The sequence below is a fragment of the Neofelis nebulosa genome, chromosome 10 (assembly GCF_028018385.1).
Source record: "Neofelis nebulosa isolate mNeoNeb1 chromosome 10, mNeoNeb1.pri, whole genome shotgun sequence".
Classification (NCBI taxonomy): domain Eukaryota; kingdom Metazoa; phylum Chordata; class Mammalia; order Carnivora; family Felidae; genus Neofelis; species Neofelis nebulosa.
The window spans coordinates 63,073,458-63,086,487 of NC_080791.1; the positions used below are offsets into that span (position 1 = coordinate 63,073,458).

Consider the following 13,030-nt stretch of genomic DNA (forward strand, 5'->3'; position numbering starts at 1 on the left):
CTATAGGATCAATCACTCAAGAAAAAAGAACAGAATAAATTAAATATTGATTAAAATGTTTACACCATTGGGGCACCTGGGTGTCTCAGTCAGTTAAGCCTTTGATTCTTGATATAAGGTCAGGTTGTGATTTCCAGGTCGTGAGATCAAGCCTCACATTGGGCTACATGCTGAGCATGGAGTCTGCTTGGGATTCTCCCTCTCCCTCCCTCTCTCTCTCTGCCCCTCCCCACTCATTCTCTTTCTCTCTCTCCCAATAAGTAAAAAAACTTTAAAAAAATGTTTGCTCCATTAAAACCAGAATTTACTTTGGTCACTTGATTAGAGTATTAAAGTACTCTAATATTACTGAGAGGAAAGTAATTCTTCCCAACTTATCTTGCAACTTTCAGGGCAAAAAGTTGCTAGGAACCCCATAAGGAAAAAATGAAATAACAACCCAATCAACAACCCAACTTTGAGGGATTTACCTAGGAGAAATAAATCTTAAATCCACAAAAGCTTTGTACAGAAATGTTCATAGCAGTTTTAATCATAGTAGCCAAAAACTAGGAACAACCCAAATGCCCATGAATAGAAGAATGGAATAAACAAATTGTGATATATTTATACAATGGAATCCTATTCAGCAATTAAAATGAACTACTAAAACATGCATTAATACGAATCAAACTCAAGATCATTATGTTGAGTGAGAGAAGCCAGATACAAAGGCTACACACTATATGCGTCCATTTATAAGAGGTTCTACAGCAGGCAACAACTAGTCTGTGGTAACATAAATCAGAATGATTGCCTCTGGAGTGGGATGAAGAAGAGGGAATTTCTTTGATGAAAATATTCTACATATGGAGAAGTGTGAGTTTCATGTGTATCTGTATTTGTCAAAAGAAGGATTTGGGGGGGGAGCATCAGGAACAAAGAGCAATGATAGGAGCAGAAATATGCATAAATTCTTCTTCTCATAGTTTTTTATTTAACATTCACTGGTTAAAATAAAAATTATAATATTATCTCATACTTAAGATAATGATATTTAAAAGTAGAAAGAGCAAAGAGACATCTAAGTGGAACTGTGGTTTTCACACTTTACTAAAAGTGGTAAAAAGTTGATACCAGTGGACTATGAGTCACATGTATACATGTGAATGGAACAACCGCAAAGAAAACCAGGCAAAACCATACATTCAAAAACCCACAAATATATCAAGAAGGAATCCTAAAAATGTTCAAATAACCCACAGAAAGGAAAGAAAACAGAAATAGAGAAATGAGACACAGAAGAAACAAAGAGAAAACAAATAATAAGATGGTAGGCTTAAGCTCTAACAAATGAACAATTACCTTAACTGTAAATGGTCTAAATATATCAATTAAAATACAGAGACTGGCTCTTTAACAAATGGTGCTGGGAGAACTGGACAGCAACATGCAGAAGGTTGAAACTAGACCACTTTCTCACACCATTCACAAAAATAAACTCAAAATGGATAAAGGACCTGAATGTGAGACAGGAAACCATCAAAACCTTAGAGGAGAAAGCAGGAAAAGACCTCTCTGATCTCAGCTGTAGCAATCTCTTACTCGGCACTTCCCAAAGGCAAGGGAATTAAAAGCAAAAGTGAATTACTGGGACCTTATGAAGATAAAAAGCTTCTGCACAGCAAAGGAAACAACCAACAAAACTAAAAGGCAACCAACGGAATGGGAAAAGATATTTGCAAATGACACATCGGACAAAGGGCTAGTATCCAAAATCTATAAAGAGCTCATCAAACTCCACACCCAAAAAACAAATAACCCAGTGAAGAAATGGGCAGAAAACATGAATAGACACTTCTCTAAAGAAGACATCCGGATGGCCAACAGGCACATGAAAAGATGTTCAACGTCGCTCCTTATCAGGGAAATACAAATCAAAACCACACTCAGATACCACCTCACGCCAGTCAGAGTGGCCAAAATGAAGAAATCAGGAGACTATAGATGCTGTAGAGGATGTGGAGAAACAGGAACCCTCTTGCACTGTTGGTGGGAATGCAAATTGGTGCAGCCGCTCTGGAAAGCAGTGTGGAGGTTCCTCAGAAAATTAAAAATAGACCTACCCTATGACCCAGCAATAGCACTGCTAGGAATTTATCCAAGGGATACAGGAGTACTGATGCATAGGGGCACTTGTACCCCAATGTTTATAGCAGCACTCTCAACAATAGCCAAATTATGGAAAGAGCCTAAATGTCCATCAACTGATGAATGGATAAAGAAATTGTGGTTTATATACACAATGGAATACTACGTGGCAATGAGAAAAAATGAAATATGGCCTTTTGTAGCAACGTGGATGGAACTGGAGAGTGTGGTGCTAAGTGAAATAAGCCATACAGAGAAAGACAGATACCATATGGTTTCACTCTTATGTGGATCCTGAGAAACGTAACAGAAACCCATGGGGGAAGGGAAGGAAAGAAAAAAAAAAAAAAAAGAGGTTAGAGTGGGAGAGAGCCAAAGCATAAGAGACTGTTAAAAACTGAGAACAAACTGAGGGCTGATGGGGGGTGGGAGGGAGGGCAGGGTGGGTGATGGGTATTGAGGAGGGCACCTTTTGGGATGAGCACTGGGTGTTGTATGGAAACCAATTTGACAGTAAATTTCATATATTAAAAAATAAAAAATAAAAAATAAATAAAAAAATAAAATAAAATAAAATAAAATAAAATAAAATAAAATATAGAGACTGGATTTAAAAAAAAAAAAGAACTCAACTACATGCTGTTTACAAAAATTTCACTTCAAATTCAATGACATAGGTAGGTTGAAAATAAAAGGATGGATAAATATATATCATGCAAGCATTCATCAGAAAAAAAAATCAGGAGTGGCTATATTAACATCAGATAAAGTAGACTTCAAAGCAAAGAAAATTACTAGTAACAAAGATATACATTACATAATGATAAAAGGATCAATTTACCAGGAAGATACAATGATCCTAAGTATATACACACCAAACACAGAGCCTCAAAAGACATGAAGCAAAAACAGAAAGAACTGAAAGGAGAAACAGAAAACACTCAATTATAATTTGCAACTTCAATAGCCTCCCCAGTGTTGAAGTTCTATCTGGGCAACTATTAGAACTACTAGACAGAATGTCAACAAGGATATAGGAAACTGACCAACACAATCAGTCAACATGATCTGGTCGAAGTATATAGAACATCCACCCAACAACAATAGAACACATTTTTTTTTCAAGCACCCTTCAACATTTACCAAGATAGACCTTATCCTCAGCCATAAAACAAACCTCAGGAAAAATTTTCATGTCAGATGTCTAATATTTATCATTTCCAATATGTACATAATTTTACATATAGAGTTAGGACAAATGCTTGAAAAAAACCAAAATGTATAGTTCGGTCTTTTTTTAATATAGCTGGCATATATTAGAAACATGGGAACATGTACACGAAAATATTAACAATGAGTAAGTTCCTTAAAAGGTGATATTAGGAGTGTTGTTTATTTATTTATTTTTTTGCTTATTCCTACATTCTAATTTTTCTATAAGAGTACAAGAGTTGTATTATAAAAATTTTGAAGTTTATGTTTTGGAAACATATGTATATTCAACTGAACTTTATTGTTAATCCAGGCTATTCTTTTTAAAGTTCTCTTTAATGTGTGTGGTGAGGCATTTAAGTCAAGGGATGTGTGATATCATAGTAATATTGACTACTGACTTGTTCTCATTATTTGAGTTGCTTCCATTTATAAAACAATGCTATTGAAATGGGTGATTTTCCTACTTAATATTGTTATTTATTGTAAAAACTAGAAAATGTTCCCTGGGTCGCAAACATGAAAAATATTAAGGATAACAGTTTAAAAATATACTAAATTTTGGAGGACTTGATTTTATTTTTTAAGGAAAATGGAACTTGCAGGGCTATTAATATTTTCTTTTAATTAAACACCACATAACAGCAACATTATCATTTATTTAAATGCCAAAAGGAAGCATTCTTACATCATTGGAATTTATTGGTTTACATAAGAAAATTGGTGGAGATAAAACACTATAAATTAGTAATGATGGTGTTTTGTTACAATTAGAGTGGCTCTATTTTCACCTTATTAAATTTTTCTATATTTCTAAGCATTCCCTAAAAAACTTAAAGTACACAGTTCTAAAACAATGTGTAAAAATTATTTTAAAAGGTGCTATTAAATTTTATATGTCAATGTGACTTGCCTAAGGGATACCCAGATAGCTGGTAAAACATTACTTCTGGTATGTCTGTGAGGGCAAACCTGGAAGACATTAAAATTTAAATCAATAGGCCAAATAAAAGAGCCTGCCCCCAGCAATGCATGTGGGTATCATCCAATCCAGATAAAGGCTCGAGTAGAACAAAAAGGCAGAGGAAGGGTGAATTCACTCTCCCCACTTGAGCTGAGACATCAATCTTCTCCTGCCCTCAGACATCAGTACTCCAGGTTCATAGGCTTCTGGGCTCAGATCAGGACTTACACCATCAGCCACCCAATTCTCAAGCTTTTGGACTCAGACTAAATTATACCACTGGCTTTCCTGATTCTTCAGCTTGAAGATGGCAGATCATAGAACTTCTCAGCATCTATTGCCATGTGAGTCTATTCCAATAATAAATCTTCTCTTATAGACAGATGATGATGATGATAGATGATAGAAAGAAAGAAAGAAAGAAAAAAAGAAAGAAAGAAAGAAAGAAAAAGAAAAAAGAAACAAAGAAAAATAGGTGATGGATGGATGGATGGATGGATGGATAGATAGGTAGGTAGATAACAGATAGGAAGAGAGACAGAGAAAGAGTTATATCCTATTGTTTCCTTTTCTCTGGAGAACCCTGATTAATATATGATTCATTTTTTTTACTCGTTCAATCAAATAATTAAAACACACACATACACACTTGAACTGCTAGCATGGATTGAGTATGGGTGTTGGTTACAGAATTTAGATAATAGGTAGTCCTTGCTCTGGAGTATCTTACAATATTGGAAGACTATAATTTACAAGCAAAAATGATAACAATCTGGTAAATCTTTAATGAAGATGTACACAAAACTCTATGGTAAAACAGGGCAGGAAACACCCATTACTTCCCATGGAGTTAGAGAACAACATATCACAAGAAGAGATATTTGAACTGAGTAGCCAAGTGTTTGAAAGGAAAATAGGAGTTCAAGATAAATGTAAGACAAAGAAAGAAAAATATGTAAAAGAGTCATTAAAGAATATGACATACTCCCTGAATAAGTAGTTATTCTTCGTGACCAGGGAATATTGTAAGCTTGAGTAGAGGTAGAAAAAACAAAGCCAAATTAAATTGGACAAATTGGGGCTAAATATCAGTCAAATTAAAAGAACTGAAATCACATATATTATGTTCTCTGACCATAATGGGATCAAACTGAAAGGCAGTAACAGAACAGAAACATCTCTAATTACCTGAAATTAAACAATGCACTTCTAAGTAAACTATGGGTCAAACAGGAAGTCATCAAAGTAATTCTTTAAAAACACAGAACTGAATGGAAATGAAAATATAAAATATCAAAATGTGTGGGATATTACTAAATCAGTGCTGAGAGGGATTTTTTTTGCATTTTCATTCGGATGTAATTGACATATGTCCAATCTCTTAGTAATGTTCAAATGTATAACACAGTAGTGTAAACTATAATCACTATACTGTACATTATACCCCCAAGACATTTATTTTAGAACTGGAAGTTTGTACATTTTAACCACCTTCACCCATTTCACCCTTCCCCTATTCTCCACCTCTGGCAACTACCAATCTGTTCTCTGTATCTATGAGCTCAGTTTTGTTGTTTTGTTTTGTCTTTTCAGATTCCACATACCAGTGAGATCATAAGGTATTTGTCTTTCTCTGACTTATTTCACTTAGTATAATGCGCTCAAGGTCCATCCATGTTGTCACAAATGGCAAGATTTCCTTCTTTCTTACACTGAATATTATTCCACTGTATGTATTTATATCACATTTTTAATCCATGTATCCATCAATGGATGAGAGGGACTTCTATAGCATCAAATGCCTACATTAAAAAAAAAAAAAAGGAAGGATCTCAAATCAAGAATCTAGTTTCTATCTCAAGAAACTAGAAGAATAAAAGGAAAATAAACCCAAAGCAAACAGAATGAAGGAAATAACAAAGTTTAGAGCATAAATTAATTAATTGGAGAATGAGAAAAATGAATGAAATAAAAAGCTGGTTCTTTAAAAACAACAGAATTAATGAACCTCTAGCAAAACTGGCAAAGATAAAAACTGAAGATAAAATCACCAGTATCAGGAATGAAATGGAGAATATATCACTATAAATTCTGTTATTACTTACAAATAATAAGGAAATATTCTGAACAACTTTACACAAATTTGACTATTTAGGAGAAACTAACCAATGCCTCTCTAACTCTTTTCAATATTGAATTTTTAATTAAAAATCTTCTGAAAAAATTTCCAGGCCCAGATGGTTGCACTGCAAAATTCTACCAACTTTAAAGAAGAATTAACACCAAACTTAACACATTCTTTTCCAGAAAATAAAGGAGAAGATACTTCCCAACTCATTTCATAAAGCAAGCTTTACCCTGAATCAAAAACAGATGAAGACAGTAGAAAAAAATAAAACTACAGATCAGTATCTCTTAAAATTCCCCAACAAAATATTAGCAAATCAAATCCAGCAATATATTTTAAAAATTACATATACCACAATCAAGTGATGTTTTTTCCCCCCAGGATACAAGGCTGGTTCAACATTCAACAATTATGCAGTGTAATTCAGCAAGTTAACAGGCTAAAGAAGAAAAATCAAATAATCATATCAAGTGAAATAGGAAAAAGCATTTTATAAAACTCAATACTCATTCATAATAAAAGCTCTTAGCAACTCAGGAATAGAGGAGAACATCCTCAACATAATGAAGAATATGTACAAAAAATTGACAACTAACATCTTATCAATGCTAAAAGACTGAATATTTTCCCTGTAGGTCAGGAATGTGACAAAGATATCCACTCTCACCAATTTTATTCACGTGATACTCGAAATAAGACCAAAATAATAATAACAACAATAACAACAGCAGCAGCAACAACACAACTGTCCCTATTTGCAGATAGCATTATTATATACATATAAAATACCAAAGAATCTACAAAAATATATATATTCCTAGAATGAGTAAGTGAATTCAACAAATTTTTAAAACACAAAATCAACACACAAAAATCAATCACATTTCTACATGCTAACAAAAAAACATGTGAAAACCAAAAACCAAAGATACAATACCATTATTGGGACCTCTTCAAGATAAAAAACTTCTGCACAACTAAGGAAACAATCAGCAAAACTAAAAGGCAACCAACAGAATGGGAGAAGATATACGCAAATGACATGTCAGATAAAGGGTTGGTATCCAAAATCTATAAAGAACTTATCAAACCAGCACCCAAAAAACAAATAATCCGGTGAAGAAATGGGCAAAAGACATGAATAGACACTTTTCCAAAGAAGACATCCAGATGGCTAATAGATACATGAAAAAATGCTCAACATCACTCATCATCAGGGAAATACAAATCAAAACCACAATGAGATAACACCTCACATCTGTCAGAATGGCTAATATTAACAACTCAGGGAATGACAGATGTTGGCAAGGATGCAGAGAAAGAGGAACCCTTTTGCACTGCTGGGAATGCTAGCTGGTGCGGCCACTCTGGAAAACAGTATGGAGGTTCCTCAAAAAATTAAAAATAGAACTGCCCTACGACCCACAAATGCACTAGTAGGTATTTATCCAAAGGATACAAGTGTGCTGTCTTGAAGGGGCACATGCACCCTAATGTTTATAGCAGTGCTATCGACAACAACCAAAGTATGGAAAGAGCCCAAATGTCCATCGATGGATGAATGGATAAAGAAGATGTGCCATACATGTATATATATACATATATATATGTATATATGTGTATATATGTATGTATATATATATATATATATATATACATACACACACACAAACACACACAAACATTGGAGTATTACTCAGCAATCAAAAAGAATAGAATCTTGCCATTTGCAACTATGTAGATAGAACTAGAGAATATTATGCTAAGCAAAATTAAAGAAAGACAAATATCATATGACTTCACTCAAATGAGGACTTTACAATACAAAACAGATTAACATAAGGGAAGGGAAGCAAAAATAATATAAACACAGGGAGGGGGACAAAACATAAGACACTGTTAAATATAGAGAACAAACTGAGGGTCGCTGGAGGGACTGTGGGTGGGGGATGGGCTAAATGGGTAAGTAACATTAAGGAGGACACTTGTTGGGATGAGCACTGGGTGTTATATGTAGGGGATAAATCACTGGATTCTACTCCTGAAATCATTATTGCACTATATGCTAACTAACTTGGATGTAAATTTAAAAAAATAATAATTTTTTTAAAAAGATACAATACCATTTAGTGATGACAGCAAGATGGTAGAATAATAGATTTAAACCCTCAAACCCCCACACAAACTCCAATTTTAACAGTCACCCATAGACAAAAATACCTTTGTGGAAGCCCAGGAATCCAACTGAAAGTTTCCAGCACTCTGTTTGAGGGGAAAAAAGAAAAAGAAAAGAATTAGAATAAAGACATTATATAGGATAAGAAGAATGGTTTCACTTTGATTACATCACTCCTTCCCCAAAACAGTACAACTCAGTGCCAAGAGAGACCCCCCTCAGTTCGCAATCTCTCCCACAAAAACAGAAAAGAGTGAAGTCAGCACCCAGTTTCCCCAGCCTTGTAGGACACTGCCCAAGAGGAACACTTCTGTCTTACCCCCCTTCCAGAACACTAAGGGGACCAGCCTGGATGAATAGTCTGGAGATAGTTACAAGCAGGGAAAAGGGAGAAGGGCTCTTGACCACCAACACAAGGATCTCAACCAAAATTCCTCCTAACTGGCTTGCAGTCTCCACCAAGAGCCCATCCACAAACCCTGAAGGACACTTCACCTATGGACACCCCCAAGTAGCCAGTGTGTGCCCCAGCATTTCGTGAGTCCTCCCCATAGCCAGCACCCTGCACTCCTCTGCAGATGGTGTGTGTGTGTCCACACACAGCACACAGATATCAGCAGTCAACTAGACTCTCCCGGTATGGAGAAGGTGCACAACACTTCAGGGTACCACCCTAATGAAAATAAGTGCGAGGCTCTCAGCACCTGCCTGGCTTGGTGGGATCAAGAGAAGACACACAATCCTAAGAATTTCTCCTCAAGAGGGAACAAGAAAAATGGAGCAGCCTTATTAGAAAAGGTCTTAGAGACCTTTAGAATCTCTGCACCAGGATGACTGGTGAATCTTTCTCTCCTGAAGCCAGTCAGCAAAGACTGGAGGAGATGATTCCTTCAAATGTTAACATAGCAACTCAAGGCTTAGGACAAATTGAATGAAAACACAACGTAGCAAAACTTATAGGATGCAGCAAAAAAAAAAAAAATCTCAACCTGAATTTATACCTCAAAGAACTAGAAAAACAACTAAGCCCAAAGTTACCAGAAATAATAAAGACTAGAGAAAAAATTAATGAAATAAAGACCAGAAAAACTACAGAAAAGATCAACAAAACTAAGAGTTTATTTTTTGTAAAGATAAACAAAACTGACAAACCCTTAGGTACATTAAGAAAAAAAGAGAAGAGACTCAACAATAAAATCAGAAATGAAAGAAGAGCCTACAAAATAAGAAAGAAAAAAACCCCACAGAATCTATTACCACTGATTCCACAGAAATACAAAGGATGATTAATAATTATATGCCAACAAGTTGGATAACCTACAAAAAATGGATAGATTCCTAGAAACATGCAACCTACCAAGACTGAATCATGAAGAAATCGAAAATTTGAACAGACCAATAATGAGTAAGGAGGTTGAATCAGTAACCAAAACTCCCAACAAAGAAAAGACCAGGATCAGATAACTTCACTGGTGAATTCTACCAAACATTTATAGAAGAATTAATTCCAATCCTTCTCAAACTCTTCCAAAAAACTGAAGAGAAGGGAACACTTCCAAACTCATTTACAAGCTCAACATTACCCTGATAGCAAAATCACACAAGGACATTACAAGAAAAAAAGAAGTATAGGCCAATATCCCTGATATAGATACCAAAACTGCTCAACAAAATACTAGCAAACCAAATACAACAGCACATTAAAAAATCATGAAACATGATGAAGTGGCATCAATCCCTAGGATGCAAGGATGCTTCAACATATCAAATCAATAAATATGAGACACCACACGAACAGAATGAAAGATAAAAATCATGATCATCTCAATAGATGTGGAGAAGCATTTGACAAAACTCAACATCCATTTATGGTTAAAAAAAAAAACTCTCAATAAACTACATATAGAAGGAATGTATCTCAGGGCACCGAGGTGACTCAGTTGGTTAAGCATCCAACTTCAGCTCAGGTCATGATCTCATGGTTCATGAGTTCGAGCCCCATGTCAGGCTCTGTGCTGATAGCTCAAAGCCTGGAGCCTACTTCAGATTCTGTGTCTTCCTTTCTCTCTCTACCACTTGCTGCCCACACTCTGTCTCTCTCTCTCAAAAATAAACAAACATTAAAAAAATTTTAAAGAAGGAATGTATCTCAACATAATAAAGGCCATATATGTTAGGCACAGCTAACATCATACTCAGGAGTGAAAAGCTGAAAGGTTTTCCTCCAAGATCAGAAGAAAGACAAGGTGCCTCCTCTGACCACTTCTGATCAACATAGTACTGGAAATCCTTGTTAGAACAATCAGGCAAGAAAAATAAATAAACTTCATCTGAATCTGAATCAGAAAGGAAGAAGTAAAATGGTCTCTGTTGGCAGATACCATGATATTATAGATAGAAAATTCTAAAAACTCCACCAAAAAAAAAACAATAAAAATAATAGATGGATTCAGTAAAGTTTCATGATACAGAATCAACACACAAAACTCAGTTGCATTTCTATATGTTAACAGTGAACTATCCAGAAAAGAAATCAAGAAAAAAATCCTATTTGCAGTTACATCAAAAAGAATTAACTACTTAGTAATAAATTTAAATAAGGAGGTAAAAAATCTATACACTAAAAACCATTAAACCTTGGTAAAAAATTGAAGAGAACACAAAGAAACGGAAAGATATCCCATTCATTGATTGGAAGAATTAATATTTTAAAATATCCATACTGCCCAAAGCAATCTACAGAGTCAATTCCATCCCAATCAAAATTCCTATGGCATTTTTTCACAGAAATAGAAAAAAACAATTCTAAGTTCATATGAAACCATAAACAACTATAAATAGCCAAAGCAATCTTGAAAAAAACAATGCTACAGCTATAGTAATCAAACAGTAGGGTACTAACATAAAAACAGATACACATACCAATGGGACAGAATAGAGACCCTAGAAAAAAACCCATACATATCAGTCAACTAATCTTCAAGATGCCAAGAAGCCAAATTGAGAAAAGAACTTCAATAATTGGTATTGAGAAAACTGGATATCCAGATGCAAAAGAATAAACTTGGACTCTTATCTTACATAATACACAAAGTCAACTCAGTGTGGATTAAAGATTTAAATGTAAGACTTAAAACCACAGGCTGGGAGCCAAGATGGTGGAACAGCATGGAAGTTTTTTGTGTGTCTTGCATCCATGAAATACAGTCAGACCGACACTAAACCATCCTACACACCTAGAAAACTGACTGGAGGATTCACACAACAATCTGCACAACCTGAACCACAGAATTCAGCAGGTATGTGGTGCAGAGAGGTGAAATTTAGGAGCAAGAAGCCATGGAGAGTAGGGAGCTGCTTTTGCAGGCAGAGAGAGGATGGAGACAGGGGAGGGGAGGAGAATATGGGAAAGGAACCCCCACCCCAAAAGCAGCTGGAGAGAAAGTGGAACATTGGAAACAGCTACAGGGACTAAACTAAAAAGGGAAAAAGGAGAAAGGAGAGGGTTTAAATTCCATTAAGACTGTAAACAAGGGGAGCGCAAAGGCTGAAACTCCACAGCTTGTTACCTGGTGGTGCTCTGGTGGGAAGGGCAAATCCCCAGGAACAGAGTGGGGGCTGGGAGGTTCTCAGACCACACGGGGAAAAGTGGTTCCACTGCTGGAAGGACTTTGGTGGACACTGTTGAAGCCACCTGGTCCCAGCAGACCTCAGAAAATGGCCACATTCGCTGGTGCTGCCACAAGGTCGTTAAGGGTGAATCCTAGTGCCAGATGTGTGTTCTGATTTTCCATAATCCCTGAAACACTGCTGCTACACTATCTCACGAACTTTTTCTGGGGCAGGCTGGCACCTGGCCACAGCCTTGGGGCACCAGCAGCAGCAGGGTCCAGCAAGCATTCCTGGGTGCTGCCGACATTCGGCCATTGCTCAGTGAGACCCTCCTGCAGAGGGGCAGAGTGGGTCAAATCTGCGGTTCTTCAGAAGTAACAGGCCAGGGAAAACAGCTGCATCTGAGACAAAACTTGGGAGAGAGGTACTGCCTAGGGCCTGGTCAAGGAGAGTGAAAAAGCAGGGAGTGGATGAAAGCTGAAGACAGAGGACAGGTGCACAATAGCTGATCCGGGAAAGCAGACTGGGTAGCTGGGTGGCGCCATTTTCACCTCTCCCCCGCATGCACATACGCACCTACCAGCACTGCAAAAATCCACCCGACTAGACTAGCAGCGCCATCTAGTGGAGAGCAGAGCTGTTATACTGAGCCCTGCCCATCTGGGCCAACTTCAGTCTTCAAGAAACAAGTCTCGTAGCCGGCTTAGTTTGGACTACAAAGCACTACACAGACTGACTTCTACCGGAAAACGAAGTAATTACAGTCCTACTTCAATATGTTAGCAGGTTCATCTATTCAATTTCTTTC

General features: G+C 36.4%; 1 long non-coding RNA gene across 2 annotated transcripts in view; it reads right to left on the reverse strand.

The window, feature by feature from the left end:
• Positions 1–13,030, reverse strand: part of LOC131487379 (uncharacterized) — a 79,164-nt gene that overhangs the window by 54,310 nt on the left and 11,824 nt on the right. For both annotated transcript variants that reach the window (XR_009249713.1, XR_009249714.1), the window contains exon 2: positions 8,655–8,696. This is a non-coding gene — a long non-coding RNA (uncharacterized LOC131487379). The remainder of the gene's footprint in view (positions 1–8,654; positions 8,697–13,030) is intronic.